This window comes from Acinonyx jubatus, chromosome D3, assembly GCF_027475565.1.
Source record: "Acinonyx jubatus isolate Ajub_Pintada_27869175 chromosome D3, VMU_Ajub_asm_v1.0, whole genome shotgun sequence".
Taxonomy (NCBI): Eukaryota; Metazoa; Chordata; class Mammalia; order Carnivora; family Felidae; genus Acinonyx; species Acinonyx jubatus.
In genome coordinates, this window is record NC_069392.1 from 63111932 (window position 1) to 63128206 (window position 16275).

A 16275-nucleotide genomic window follows, 5' to 3' on the forward strand; every position below is an offset into this window, starting at 1 on the left:
CATGAAAGGACACCCATGGAAATGGGAAGGAAGGCAGAGACTAGAGATGTGCACATGTGATGGCAGAAGCTTGTGAACCAGATCCCAGAAGCTCCCTGCAGTGTGCTGCTGATGCTACCATGCTGCTGGCATGGAGCTCTTTTTTCTCCAAGATAGGTTTTGGACATGCCTTCCCCAAGGCCTCTGAATATCTGATACCAGAACTTCGGTACACTATATACGCTACATGTCAAAAAGAATCCCTTGCTCAGCCTCAAGACCTGACTGTATATTAATATTGTCTCACCAGGCCTCTTGGCTGAAAGAAGTCAATTAGAAATGGTTGAAGTATCATGTGCTCTCTTCCAGCATAATATGCCCCCCTCTATAAATATTGAGAACTATTCAGAGCTTACCTGCATTATAATCTAGTCTACTGCTACCTGGAGAAATACACCTACTGCCTCCATCTCTGTTTTCTCAAATGAAAAATGAAAATAATGATAGGGTCCACTTCATGGGTTTCTGTAAAGATTCAATTAAATAATATATATAAAGCACTTTAAAAAGTGCATGGTCTTTGAAAGTGCAGAAAGAAAACCTTTGCTATTATTATTCTAATAACAGCAGTTAACAAGTGATGAATAATCAGTTGTTATCTGGTGGTGTGGGGCAGATCTCTGAATACAAAGTTCAGCTTAACTGTGTTATTATTTAATCATGTGTCATAATAATTTTACACTATGGCATAAAGCATTTGAATGATCCTGGATTGAATATGCAGATGCTACGTAACTAGAATATATACTTAATATATTACATGATATCTTCAAGGTTCAACTGGCTCTCAACAGCATAGCTAACATAAAACAAAATGGTTTAAATTTAAGACAATTAGATGATATTTTTAAGTGCAACCATATGATGGAAACTTGGCAACAACATGCAATAGTAGAAAAGCTGGCAGGTGTATAGCTATGAATTCTGCCTTTCCTGGTTACAAGCTGTGAAATATGGGCAATTTAATTTATTCAGTTTCTTCACCTGTAAAGTAGGTGTAGCCAGAAGCAAATTACCTCAGTCTCTGAGGGTTGCTTACACAGAATGTTGCTTCCCTTTTCCTAACAGAAAATAATAATAGTAATAATAATTATTGCTATAGCTATACCTGTCATGAATATATTCAGCTGCAAGTAACAGAAAACCCCACTAACATGGCTGAAACATGTAAGGCATAAGATTATCTGTTTTACTGAATAAAAATTCCAGGATCGGGCCCCCAAGGATGTGTGTCTTAATCATACCTTTAAATACATGGCACCTTATGTTTTCCCAGCTCCTAACCCTAGCATATGGTTTTTGTTCATTAGACTATAGGATACATGCAGCACCTCCAGCATCACATTTCCATCCCAGGCAGGAAGAAGGGGAAGGAAATGGGAGGACCATTGAAGTCAAGGCTGTCCATTTTAAAGACCATGCTCAAGAACCCAGTGGCTTTCCCTTATAGTGCACTAGGGAAAACTCAACAGGCTACTGCTAGCTGTAAGATGTCTGGCGCATAGTGGCAGCTGAGAAAGAGCTGATGAATCAACTAACCAAAAATGGTGCTTCAATATTAATCAGTTTTAAGCATCTCATATACATTAATTCGTTTAGTCCTCGCAGTGAAAACTGAGGCACAGGTTAAGTTATTGTCAAAGGCCACCTTCAGTACTACAGCTATTAGGTATAGTGCCTAGTTCAAAATAAAAAAAATATTGTCCCCTCACTTAATTTCTAAAAGGTGCACTTTCCTCTTTGCTGACCCAGTCTTTTTTTCTTTGTTTAATGTTTATTTTTGAAGGAGAGCTAGAGACTGAATAGGGGAGGGGCAGAGAGAGAGGGAGACATAGAATCTGAAGCTCTTTGCTGACCCAGTCTTAAATCAAGGTTCATGTCTCAGTGATTAGAATTCAGCCTGTATACCTATTCACATTTGCATCCTTGGCTTGGAAGTTTATGTGTAGAACATAGTCCTAACAACTGTACTTAGGAGCTTAGTTCACACTGGGCCAGCGGAGCCAAAATTTATTTGAGAGTTTGAATACCTGAACCACTCTCCTCACTAACATATTTCAGCTGCCATTCTAAGTTTATAAATGAAGACAGCAGTGGAGCATACTTCCTGGCAATATTATCTGGCCCAAGGAGCAGGAAAATTTGTTTCAGAACTTCTGCTACATCCTATTATTGTTTACAATATATAGTGATTGCATCACAGCCGTAATTTTTAGTACAGGTTCAAAGGAGGCAAATTCTGGAAGTCAAAGGCTGAGCAACAGTTAGGATTGAAACCTATCTACATAATAATGTAAAGCAGCCAACAGTATCTTTGTGAGCATAAGGGATAGTTGACAAATATAATTGTATATATTTAATTATACAACATGATGATTTGATACATATGTATATTATAGAATGACTACCAAAATCAAGATAATTAACACACTTATCACCTCAGTTAAAATAGGTAACTGTGTGTGGTGAGCATGCTTCATTTGCTCTCAACAACTTTCTAGTATATAATACTGTATTATTAACTCTAGTTACCATGCTGTACATCAGAGCCTCAGAACTTATTCATTTTATAACTGAAAATGTGTGCCCTTTGACCTACACCTCCCCATTTCTCTCTCCCCCTAGCCCCTGGTAATGACCATGGTCTTCTCTGTTTCTATGAAATTAGGGGTTTTTTTTGTGGGTTTGTGTGTGTGTGTATGTGTGTGTGTGTGTGTGTGTGTGTGTGTGTGTGTGTGTGTTGTTTAGAGTCCACATAAATGATATCATACAGTTTTTGTCTTTCTCTTTCTAGTTTATTTCCGTTACTATTAATGCCCTCGAGATTCATTCTTCTTGTCACACAAGGCAGGATTTCCTTTTTTTATGGTTAAACAATATACCATTATATCTATCTATCTGTCTCACATTTTCTTTATCCATTCATCAATTGAAGGACATTTACATTATATACATATCTTGGCTATTGTGAATAATGATGCAATAAACACGACTGTACAGATATTTCTTGTAGATACTGATTTAAATTCCTTTAGGTATATAACCTGGAGTAGGATTGCTGGACCATATGGTAGTTCAATTTTTAATTTTTTAAGAGTTTATTTATTTTCAGAGGGGGGAGAGAGAATGAGTGAGTGGGGGAGGGGAAGAGAGAGAGAGAGAAAGAGAGAGAATCTCAAATCTCTGCGCTGACAGCACAGAGCCTGACTCAGGGCTTGATCTCACAAACCATCAGATTGTGACCTAGTCCAAAATGAAGAGTCAGACGCTTAACCAACTGAGTCACCCAGGCAACCCAATTTTTAACTTTTTGAAGAATTTCCATACTGTTTTCCATAATGGCTATACCATTTTATATTCTCAGTAGTCTCCACATCCACATTCTTGCTGAAACTTGCTACTCTTATATTTTTGACAATAGCCATCCTGAGAGGTATGAGGTGATAACTCATTGTGGCTTTTTCATTTCCCTGATGATTAGTAATACTTAAAACCTTTTTATATAACTATTGGCTATTTGTATGTCTTCTTTGGAAAAATATCTATTCAGGTCCTTCACCCATTTTTATGGGATTATGTTTTGTTTTGATACTGAGTTATAGGAGTTCTTTATATATTTTGGATTATATTATCAGATATATGGTTTGCAAATATTTTCTCCCTTTTTGTAGGTTACCTTTCCAATTTATTTTCTTTGCTGTGCAAAAGCTCTTTGGTTTATTTAGTTCCATTTATTTATTGTAGAATAGAGAGCCCAGACATAAACCTATGCATATACCATCAACTAATGTTTTCAAGCATACCAAGAATATGCAATGAGAAGAAAGTTTATTCAATAAATGTTGGGAAATCTGGATATCCACATGCAAAGGAATGAAATTTGACCCTTATCTTATACCTCTCATGAAAATTAATTTGAAATGGATCAAAGACTTAAAGGTAAGACCCAAAACCATAAAAGTCCTAGAAGAAAACCTAGGCAAAAGATCTTTAACATTAGTTTTAGCACAATTTCTTAGATGATACATCAAAAGAATAGGCAACAAAAACTAAAAAACGTTACTGCCTTGGAAGGTACAAGGGAAATCTTCAAGGAGAGTAGTTTCCAAGCCTTCTAAGGTCTGTACGAATACACATTAGAGCTCTGTTCAAGAGTGTGGCTTATTAGACAATTGCATAAATGGGTCTGAACTCCATATCTAAGCCAATATGGAACAGAAGAGAAAAATCACAGGAACAAAGCTATGGTGGGGTAGAGGGAATGATTTTTCAGTAGACTCAATACCCGGAGCCAGAAATGAAAAGAAAACCATAAGCTTCCCACAGGCTTGTAACAAATTTTGAGGAAGGTAGAACCTCCTGCAGAATCTGAAATGGGGGGATTAATTCATTATATAAGTGCCTAAATGCATTTCAAATAAAGGATGACATGGCTGACCTAGATATAACAACGATGCCTATTTTTAAGATTACCTTAAGCATCAACCTATAAAATAAGTAAAGTGCTTTATAAACAGCAAATTGCTATATAGGTGTTAATTACTATTGCTGCTTTCATTGCTCTCTTCATTGTTATTTTGCAAGCATTTAGCTCAGGGCCTTGCATATTGTAAGTTCTTGCATTTTATAAATACAATTATTGACTGGCTGGATTAAAAAGAAAAACTGACCTATCTATTTTCCCTAGCCTGCTTTACCCCAAATTCTAGCCCCAAGGGGAGAAACAAAAATTGACAGTACAGGAGATTCCCAAGAGATGAAGCTTGCTGAAGGGACAGACAGTAGACCACACAAAAGGAGGACTGTTGAGCTGCTTGAAGGGGCTTACTCGGTCTGTTTACAAGAAGAGCACACATCCTGATTGTAATAAGTGAGCTTGGAGGGCTAGACAGGCTCTTTAATCTCAGAAATGACACTGTGAACTCCAGTTCACCTGCTCGATTTATTTACATTGCTTTTGCCCGCTAACAAATCCAACTCTCCATCAGATTAATCAACATTTATCAGCCAGCGGCGGGAGCATCATTTCATAACGTAAGTAAAATAGAGAGGGAGTGAAATGGAATAGAGAGAGAATAAAACTCCCATTACTCTGTGGCTATTTTATTCTCTATGTATTTTATTCACATAATGAATGATGTACTTCTGGCTTTAACAGCATAGCAACCCAGGGTTCTGTTTGTTTAATGTTTTCCCGCCAGGGACTGTGCAATTCAATAGCATATGCACAGCAGGATAAAGGAGGAGGATGGTCAAGTCTGAGTTTTGAGGTTTAAGATTGCTCAAATATACCAAAGGTGGGTTAACACCAAGTTGTCCAGAGTCTTGTGTTAGTTCAAATGAATTGCCACCAATCAACAAAATAATTTGTCCATGTGGTGTTTCATTGGCCTTTATTGCAAATGAACCATTCATTTATTCAGCCATTTAAATAATCCAGCACCAACCGTGTACCAGAAATTGTTCTGGGTGCTAATGACGTAGCAGTGAATAGAACAAAGTTCCTGTGCCCATGGAGTTTATACTTAAGGGGGATTATAAACGATAACAAATAAATATATAATAAAATTTCATGTAGTAATACATTTTACCATGACAAATAAACCAGGCTATGGGACCAGAAACAAAGAGTGTTACTTTGGATAGGGTAGCCTAAAAGGCTGTGCAGAGGTGATATTGCAGCAGAAATCTGAAGGAAGTCAAAGAACTAGGCATTTGAGTATCTGAGTGAACTGCATCCAGATGGAAGGGAAAAGAAGGAACATGGAGAAACTGGGAGGCCAGTTTTGCTGGAAAGGAGTGAAGAAAGGGAAGAATAAGAGAACATGTCAGAGAAGTAGCACTGGGATATATCATGTAAATCTACGCAACAGTAGTAGGCATTTGAAAGTGATAAGAATTATGTGGAAATTTTAAAAAATCAAGTTATGATTTTGCCCTTGACCATCCACATAAGGACAGAAATCTGATTTATAATTCTTTACTTTTTAAATTGAGCGTTGATACTGCCCAGGTTACCAATATTTTAATGATGTTGTTGATGATGATGATGATGATGATGATGATGATGATGATGATACAATAAGGCATTTCATAATTGATTACTTGGTCAATAATGACTGAGTTAGTAACAAAAAACCTTTTAGTTGAAGTAGAACATGCAAAGAGAGAAGTGTTCAATTCATATGTGAATGGCTCAATGAATTATCCCAAAGTGAAAATACCACCAGATGAAGAAACTGAACATTATTGACCTCTAGGTCTCACTTCCTGGTCTTTTGCAATCACAAGCCTCCCATCTCACCCAAGTGAACAACTCTCCTGTCTTCTAATAACATATACTATGTCTGCCTGTTTTCAGAATTCTCTATAAATGTGAGATTTACCATTTTTTGCGCATAATATCTGTTCATTTTCACTGCTGTTTAGGAATCGATGGTAATATACCAGATTTATTTATCCGTTTATAAATCAGGGATGTTTCCAGTTTGGGGTTACTAAGCATTGTGCTATTATAAATATTCTTGTACTTTTCTATTGCTGCACATGTTTCTGTTGGGTATACACTGAGAAGGAATTATTGGGTCATAGGGTATATGTGTTCAGATTTAGTAGAAAACGTCAATATATTTTCAAAGTGAATATACCAGTTTACACTCCCACCAGCCATTTTAGTAGGTGTGTAGTGATGCCTCATCTTTAATTTGCATTTCTCTGTTGACTAATGAGTTGAAGCACTGAGTTACAGCTTTATTGACCATTTAGAAACACTCTCTTGTGAAATATTTGATTCTCTTGCCCATTTTTTTCTGAATTGTATTTCCCTTAAGTTCTTTATATACTTTGTGCATATGTGTATGTGTTGCTGAATAACTTTTCTTTCTTTTGTGACTTTTTAAGAACGTTTTTATTTAAGTAATCTCTATACTGAATGTGGGGCTAGACTCATGACCCTGAGATGAAGAGTTGCACACTCCTCTGACTGAGCCAGTCAGGAGTCCCATCTTTTTTTACTTTCTTAAAGTTGTCTTTCCATGATCAGAAATTCCCAATTTTAATCTAGTTGACTTTGGCAATCTTTTAATTAGAGTCTGCTGTGATTTGTTTGAGAAATCCTTACCTATCCCAAATTCATGAGGATATTCTCATAGATTACAAAAGGTTGGTTTAATTTTTACCTTGAGATTTCCAACACTTAGATTTACATCTTTTTAGCATGCAGTAGTTTCAAGTCTTTTTTTTTTTTTTTTTTTTTTTTTTTTGCTATGGATATCTAGTTGAATCAATGCAATTTATGGGGAAGAATGTCTTCTCATCTCTTTTGCAGTACCATTTTTGTTGTAGGCGTTGTTTATTTTTTTAATTATTTTTTTTAAATTTACATCCAAGTTAGTTAGCATATAGTGCAACAAGGATTTCAGGAGTAGATTCCTTAATGCCCCTTACTCATTTAGCCCATTCCCCCTCTCAAAGTCCCTCCAGTAACCCTCTGTTTGTTCTCCATATTTAAGAGTCTCTTATGTTTTGTCTCCCTCCCTGTTTTTATATTATTTTTGCTTCCTTTCCTTTGTGTTCATCTGTTTTGTATCTTAAAGTCCTCATATGAGTGAAGTCATATGGTATTTATCTTTCTCTAATTTCGCTTAGCATAATACCCTCTAGTTCCATCCATGTAGTTGCGAATGGCAAGATTTCATTCTTTTTTGATTGCTGAGTAATACTCCATTGTGTATATATGCCACATCTTCTTTATCCATTCATCTATCAATGGACATTTGGGCTCTTTCCATACTTTGGCTATTGTTGATAGTGCTGCTATAAACATTGGGGGGCATGTGCCCCTTCAAAACAGCATACCTGTATCCCTTGGATAAATACCTAGCAGTGCAATTGCTGAGTCGTAGGGTAGTTCTATTTTTAATTTTTGAGGAACCTCCATACTGGTGGCTACACCAGTTTCCATTCCCACCAGCAGTGCAAAAGAGATCCTCTTTCTCATTCACTAACATTTGTTGTTGCCTGAGTTGTTAATGTTAGCCGTTCAGACAGGTGTAAGGTGATATCTCACTGTGGTTTTGATATTCATTTCCCTGATGATGAGTGATGTTGAGCATTTTTCATGTGTTGGTTGGCCATCTGGACGTCTTCTTTGGAGAAGTGTCTGTTCATGTCTTTTGCCCATTTTTTTACTGGATTATTTGTTTTTTGGGTGTTGAGTTTGATAAGTTCTTTATAGATTTTGGATACTAACCCTTTATCTGATGAGATGTGTTGAGTAAGAAGTTGCTGCAGCCAAGGTCAAAGAGGCTTTTGCCTGCTTTCTCCTCGAGGATTTTCATGGCTTCCTGTCTTACATTTAGGTCTTTCATCCATTTTGAGTTCATTTTTGTGTATGGTGTAAGAAAGTGGTCCAGGTTCATTTTTCTGCATGTTGCTGTCCAATTTTGCCAGCACCACTTGCTGAAGAGACTGTCTTTATTCCATTGGATATTCTTTCCTGCTTTGTCAAAGATTAATTGGCCATAAATTTGTGGGTCCATTTCTGGGTTCTCTATCTGTTCCATTGATCTGAGTATCTGTTTTTGTGCCAAGGAGCTATTTTTAAGCCTATTTTTTATGGACTGTTTCTAGCTCTTTATTCTGTCTAACTCCATTAATTACTATCCTTACAGTAACTCCAGTGTTAAATATTAAAGGTTTATAATAAGTTTTAATAGGTGGTATTTTTTCTTGTTCAACATTGTCTTAACTCTTCTTGTTCTTTTATATAATTTTAATAGCTTTTATTTTTAAAGCAACTTAGGATTCATAGCAAAATTAAGGAAAAGGTACAGAATTTTCCCATACATTTCCTGCCTCCACGTATGCCTAGCCTCCCTATCAAAATCCTACATGAGAGTGGTATGTTTGTTACAATGAATGTACCTACATTGGTATATCATTGTTATCCAAAATTTATAGTTTACATTAGGGTTTAATCTTGGTATTGTGACATATATAATGACATGTGTCCACTATTATAGTATAATACACAGTAGTTTCGCTGTCCTAAAAGTCCTCTCTGTTCTGCCTATCCACCCATTGCCATCTCCCAGACCTCTGTCAACAACTGATCTTTTTACTATAGTTAACAGTGTTGCCTTTTCCGGAGTGTTATATAGTTAGGATTACACAGTTTGTAGCCCTTAGAGATTGGCTTCTTTCACTTCGTAATATGCATTTAAAGTTCCTCTGAATTTTCATGGCTTATCATCTAGGTTTATAGTCCACTTTGAGGTGTATGTATGGGTGTATATGTATGAAGGATGTAAGGTCTGTTTCTATGTATCTATATGCACTTTTTTTGCATGTGGACATTAATATTAAGGTGCTCTAGCACCATTTGCTGAAAAGACTATCCTCATTTTTACTTTTTTCAATGATCAGTTAACTATAGTTACATAGCCTATTTCTGAGTTTTCTATTCTCTTCCATTGATCTGTTTGTCTAATCTTTTTACCAACAGCATACTGTCTTGATTATTGTAGTTTTATCATAAGTCTTAGAGTTGAAAAGTATCAGTCCTCTGACTTTATTCTTCTTAACTACTACATTGGTTATTCTGGGTCTTTTGCCTCTGTGAACTTTAAAATCAGTTTATCGATAACCACAAAATAGCACACTCAGATTTTTATTGGAATTTCACTGAATCTACCAATCAAGTTGGGGCCAACTAACATGTTAACAATATTGAGTCTTTCTATCCATGAACATGGTATATTTCTCCATTTATTTATTCTTCCATTTCTTTCATCAGAGTTTTATAGTTTTTCTCGTATATATCTTGCACATATTTTGTTAGATTTATACCTAACAATTTAACTTTTTGAGTACTAATGTAAATGGTACTATGTTTTAATTTCAAACTCCATTTCTTTATTTTTGGTATATAGGAAAGTGACTTACTTTCCTGTATTAACCTGGTATGCTGCAACCTTGCTATAATTACTAATAAGTTACAAGAGTTTTTGGTTGATCCTTTCAGGTTTTCCAAATAGACAATCATGTACTCTACAAAGACAGTTTTTATTCCTTCCTTCCAACTCAGTATAACTTTTATTTCCCTTTATTGTCTTATTAAAGCATTAGCTAGGACTTCCAGTATCATGTTGAAAAACAGTGGTGAGAGGGAACATCTTTGCCCTATTCCTGATTCTAGTGGGGAAAGTTACAGTTTGTCACCATTGAGTATGATATTAGCTACAGCTTTTTGTAGAGGTTCCTTGTCAAATTGAGGAAGTTCCCTCTATTCCTAGTTTGCTGAAAGTTTTTACTATGAATAGATGTTTATATTGTCAACTGTTTTGTCTGCATCCATTGATATGATTATGTGATTTTTCTTTAGCCTGTTGATATGATAGATTACATTGAACCTGCCTTGTATACCTGGAATAGATCCTACTTGGTCAAGTGTATAATTATCTTTATACACTGTTAGATTGATTTGCTAATACATTCTTGAGGATTTTTTGTATCTATGTTCATGAGACATACTGACTAGTCTGTAATTTTCTTGTAATGTCATTGTCTGGTTTTGTTATTAAGATAATACCGGCTTCATGGAATGATTTAGGAAATTTTTCTCTGATTCTATATTATCTTTGATTTTCTGTAGTTTGAAAATTATGTGTGTCATTTGTTTGTTTGTTTTTTGAATTTATCCTGTTTGGTATTCTCTGAACTTCCTGGATCTGTGTTTGGTGTCTGACATTAATTTGGAGAAATCCTCAGTCATTATTGCTTCAAATACTTCTACTCTTCCTCACATTCTTTCTTCTCCTGGTTTTCCATTACACATGTTATTTATTTTGTATTTGGTTCACAGTTCTTAGATATCCTCCTTCTCCTTCCTTCCTTCCTTCCCCGTATTTTTTCCTCTTTGTTTATCTGTTTGGGAAGTTTCTATTGACATATTCTCAAGTTCAGAGATTATTTCCTCAACCATTTCCAGTCTGTTAATGAGCCCATCAAAGTCATTCTTATTTATGCTGTAGTGTTTTTATTTCTAACATTTTTAAAATTCTTTCTTGGAATTTCCATCTCTCTGCTTATATTGTCCATCTGTTCTTGTATATGGTCTATCTATTAGAGCCCTTAGCATATTAACCACAGTTGTTTTAAATTCCCAGTCTAGTGATTCCAATCTGATTCCAGATTTCATCTCTGGCATGATTGCTGAATTTTTTCAAATATCTTTGTTGCACCTGTTTAGATGATCATGTGATTACGCCCCTACACACACATTTTAATCTATAAAGGTATAGTATGCTGATTGTTTTTTCTTACATTGAACAAACTTTGAATTTCTAGAATTAAACACAACCTGTTTGTGATGCATTTTTGTATATAAATTCAACTTTATCATTAATGTTTTATTTAGGATTTTAAATCTATATTCATGAGGATACTGTTATTTTAAATTTCTTTTGGTAGAACATCCTGGTCTTATGAAAAGAATAAAAGAAGGAGAGAGAAAGAGAGAGACATTTCCTTGTTTTATATGAAAATTTTTATGTAACATCGGAATTATTTATTTCTTATAATCCAATAATCCACTCCGATATTAGAGATTTCTTAATGCTAAATTTTCTTTAAAATTCTGTTTCGATTTTATTCTTATGTAATATTTATTCTTTTATTCTTTTCCTCTTTAGAAATATTTTTATCTCATTTAAATTTTGGATTCATTGCCACAAAGTTGTTTATAGTATTTCTATATCAAAATCCTAAAATATGTAGGATTTAAATATTTTTAACATTTACATTAATATTGTTTGTACTCCCTCTTTCTTATTAGTCTCCCCCAAATTTATCAATTTAACCTTTTAAATGAACCAATTTTTCAGTTTTAAAAAAATCTCTAATATATTTTCTATATCAATTTCTTCATGAATTTTTATCATTTCTCTCATTCTTCATTTAGATTTAATTGTTCTTCATATGAATTCTTAGCTCATTGACTTTTATTTATTCTTTTTTTTTTGAAGACACATTTATTCAGCATCATGATCAGACTATTACATTTAGCAATCAACAGCATGGGTGCAAAAAAACATCTACATTAAAACCCTTTGTGGAATGCTTTACAATTTCCACAGAACAGAAACTAACCTGTTATACAATTAATCACAAATACAGTCCTCAAGTTTTTGCCCATACACATGAGTATTGTTTAAAACATGTCTTCTTTGTAGCATCTAGGCTCTGCCACCACTGTGCTTGGCTGAGTTCACAAATCCGTTGTAACCTGTAGCTTCCCTTTCACTTCTCTGGCTCTCCTCTCCTGCTAAGCTTTGTTTCCTGGCAGTAATCAAAACCTTCTGCCACTGCCACAGCTACTGCTGCTGCTGCTGGAACCACCATAGCCACCTTGGTTTTGTGGTTTGTCAAAGTACTGGTCTCCACCACCACAGGGGCCACAATTTCTGTCTCCAAAATTTCGTTTCATGGGTCCAAAATTTGAAGACTCATTGTTGTAATTGCCAAAATCATTATAGCTTTCCACCTCCAAAGTTGCTTCCATCATCACCAAATCCGTTATAGCCATCCCCACTGTCACCATATCCACCACCATCTTGACTGCCACCAAAGCCACCTCACCCACTGAAGTTTCCTCCAGAACCAAAGCTGTCATTCCTACCAAAACCACTTCCACAACCACCATCAAAGTTTTTAGAACCACTTCAACTTCTTTTGCTGGATGAAGCACTAGTCATCTCCTGCTTAAATAGAGCTTTCCTTACTTCACAGTTGTGGCCATTCACAGTATGGTATTTTTGAACAACAATCTTGTCTACAAAGTCATGGTCATCAAATGTTACAAAAGCAAAGCCTCTCTTTTTGCCACTGCTTCAGTCAGTCATGATTTCAATCAGTTCAATTTTCATATACTGTTCAAAACAATCTCTTAGATGTTCTTCATGTATCTTCTTTAATGCCACCAACAACAATCTTTTTCACAGTTAAGTAGGCACCAAGTCTTTGAGAATCTTCTCTTGAGACAGCCCTCTTTGGTCCTACAACTCTTAATCCACCTTGTGTGGCCTTGCATTCATGGCTGCATCCACCTCTTCCACACTGGCATACGTGACAAACCCAAAGCCTCTGGATTGCTTGGTGTTTGGATCTCTCATTACCACAAAGTCTGTAAGCATTCCCCAATGTTCAAAATGGCTCCTCAGACTCTCATCAAACCACTGATGAAAACCTCTTGCAGCTGTTCAGGCTCTTTGGAAGACTCTGACTTAGACATGATGGCGGTGGAAGGGGAGATATTTGCAATGCTTACTCGGCAGGGTCCACAGGCAGAAAGCTTTTTTTTCTTAACAAATACATGTAAGGCTATGAATTTCCCTCCAGTCACAGCATTAGTGATAACCCATAGGATCATGTAGGTCATATTTAAAAGTATTTTCTACTTTCAAACATGATTTATTAATTGTATTGTTATTTGTAAGTGTAGGTTATTTATAAGTGTGTTGCTTGGAATAGAAGCTGTTGAGAATTTTATAAAGTGTTTTTCCCCCTGCAGCTTAAATCCACTGTCATCAAATAACATATTCTTTGTGATTTTAACCCATTATCTTTTGTTGAGATTTGCTTTGTGGCCTATTTATATTGTCATGTTTTCAATTAAAATAATTGACATGTATTCTCAATTATTAAGTACAGCATTCTGTATATTTCAAGCAGATCAGAGAGTGATTTACTGGGCTGAGCAAATTGAAGCCAGAATTTTCAGGAGTTTTGTTAAACGATGTAAAACCAGGAGTAAGAGAAAAAGCCTGCAGCTCAGGGGAATTTGAATCATAAATCTCTGAATAAAGCGAGGACACCTGAAGAGTGATACATTCACTGGTGAGTTAGGAAAACAAAATGCTTCCCCCCCCAAAAAAAAACCCACAAAAAACAAAAAACAAAAAACTGCCTATTTTGCTTTAGTAAGGAGCAGGAAAAAAAATAAAGGGAGGAAAATGTTCCTTTCACATGAGTTTAGGAATGAACATCACAATCATAATTCACTAAGTACATGGGAAATCATTCCACTATGCTTAAGGGTCAGAAGTAACAAGAGCATTTTACCAAGATTTGCAAACATTGAAGATACCTAAACTATAATATTAATAATATAAATATGTTTAAAAATTAGATAGAGGGCACTTCGTAAAAAAATAAAAAAGAGAGTGTAAAATTAACAAGCCATATTGGTAAAGAACCAAATGAATTTTGTAGAAATTTAAAACATGATAATTGAAATCCAAAATTCAGTGGAAGGTTAATATAGCAGTTTACACATAGATGAAGAGAGAATTGATAAATTGAAAGAGATCTGAAGAAATCACCCAACTAGAGAAAAGAAAAACATAAAACAGACATTAAGAGAGGATGAATGAAATTATGGGGTCCAACATGCATCTGACTGGATTTCCAGATAAGGACAGAAATGAAGAAGTAATGATTATAGAATACTAGCTGAGAACTTTTCATAACTATTTAAAAGCACTTAATATTTAGAAGGCTCAGTAAATATCTGGCAAGAAAAATGGAAATATATTTATGTCACAGGAATACTACAGAACGTCAAATTTATCATAATTTTATAATTATGATATTGTGGTATTGTCACAAGGATAAACATAAAAAGAATAAATATTTCAGAAATATAGCCACGCATATAGGAAAACTTTATGATTAATGGGACTCCTATAAAATAAGAAAAAGGCAAACGTTCTAATAGAAAAGTGGGCAAAAAATATAAATAACTATTATATAAATATTTAAGAGGAAAAATAAGTGACTAGTGCATGTAAAAACAAAAACAAAAATTCAATCTTAATAAATAGCAGAGAAATAGCCTGTTTAACGTCCTTGATAAAAATGGAGAGCAAAAGAACTCTTAGACATGACTGATGGGAGTTTAAATTGGTAAAACTTAGGAAAACCATTTGAAATTAGCCACCAAATTTGAACCTACTGTGACGTGGGAAGCCATACATATGGGAGTACCCAGTTTACCCTTATTCTCTTAGAGTAATCTTTTTTTAAATTTTTTCTTCAACGTTTTTTATTTATTTTTGGGACAGAGAGAGACAGAGCATGAATGGGGGAGGGGCAGAGGGAGAGGGAGACACAGAATCGGAAACAGGCTCCAGGCTCCAGGCTCCAGGCTCCGAGCCATCAGCCCAAAGCCTGACGCGGGGCTCGAACTCACGGACCGCGAGATCATGACCTGGCTGAAGCCGGACGCTTAACCGACTGCGCCACCCAGGCGCCCCTTAGAGTAATCTTTAATACTACTTACTCCCTTTAATTTTTCAAAATGTTTCAGGTTGAACAATACACTAACTTATCATCCTACTTATGACCCAATAAATCTACTTCTAGATATATTTAACTAAGAAAAAATTCTTCTTCACATATGCCAGGATAACTCTATGAGGATGCTTCTAGGAGCATTATTTGTAATAGCAAAACTTGAAATCAAACTAAATGTCTACCAACAGCAGAATGAATAAATAACATTAGGTATGTTTTTAATGCTGGAGTACTATGTAGAAATAGAAATAAATAGATCTTTACATACAATATGGAGTAAAAACATTGTTTGGGTGAAAGAAGGAAGGACTAAAGAATACATGTTTCTATTACCATGGCATTTAAACATAGGCAACCTATATATTAAGCCATATACACACATGTAGCAAAATAATTAGCAATTCAAGAAAATAATTCATATAAAATTGAAAATAGTAGTTATTTCTCACAAGAAATAGGAGATTTAAGGGAAAAGTATATGCTGAGGATTTCAAATACACTGGTTTCTTCTTTAAGCTGGGGTGGGACTACTGAATAATAATAATAATAATAATAATAATAATAATAAGATATACCCTTTAAAAAGTATGATGTATTTCACATTTAAAATCATTATTAAACTGAAAATTTGATAAGATATTATTGATTTTTATCTTTTTCACCCAATACCTATACTTACATGTCTTTCTCAGTTGAGTGGGTAATGTTCATATTGATTTTAATGGCTCTTTTGTGTACCTTGGATAATAACTTTTAACCCATAAATGTGTAGGAAATAACTTCCTCCTGCTTGCTGTTAGCAAAAAGTAAGTTCATAAATATAATTTTGTTTCCTTTAAAACAATACAATACCCCCCCATTATTGTGTCCAATTTAGAAGTT

At 35.0% G+C, this 16275-nt stretch overlaps 1 pseudogene; it reads right to left on the minus strand.

Moving 5' to 3' along the window:
• Nucleotides 1-12229: 12229 nt before the first annotated feature.
• Nucleotides 12230-13330, minus strand: LOC106972944 (heterogeneous nuclear ribonucleoprotein A1-like; annotated as a pseudogene).
• Nucleotides 13331-16275: the final 2945 nt, after the last annotated feature.